Below are 288 nucleotides of genomic sequence, written 5' to 3' on the forward strand. Positions count from 1 at the left end.
TTTGGACAAGAACAGAGCTAAGTAACCCAACTCCATGGTGGCTTAGATCACCCCTTCAGCACAGTGTAAGATTTAAATGCAAACTGTACAAGGGTACATAGTATATAAAACATGATATAAGACTGCTGCTGTCCTACCAGCACTTCCAGTGCTTAACCAGATCATATTTAAATGCCGGTGGTCCCAATAGTTATACTGAAATAAATCATATTAAAAACAAAATCATTAAAAAGCCAAATTAAAATACCTAAGTGAGTCTCTAGCTGTAGCTGGCTGCCAGGCGTACGC

The sequence above is a fragment of the Octodon degus genome, unplaced genomic scaffold (genome assembly GCF_000260255.1).
Source record: "Octodon degus isolate 3935 unplaced genomic scaffold, OctDeg1.0 scaffold00052, whole genome shotgun sequence".
Lineage (NCBI taxonomy): Eukaryota > Metazoa > Chordata > Mammalia > Rodentia > Octodontidae > Octodon > Octodon degus.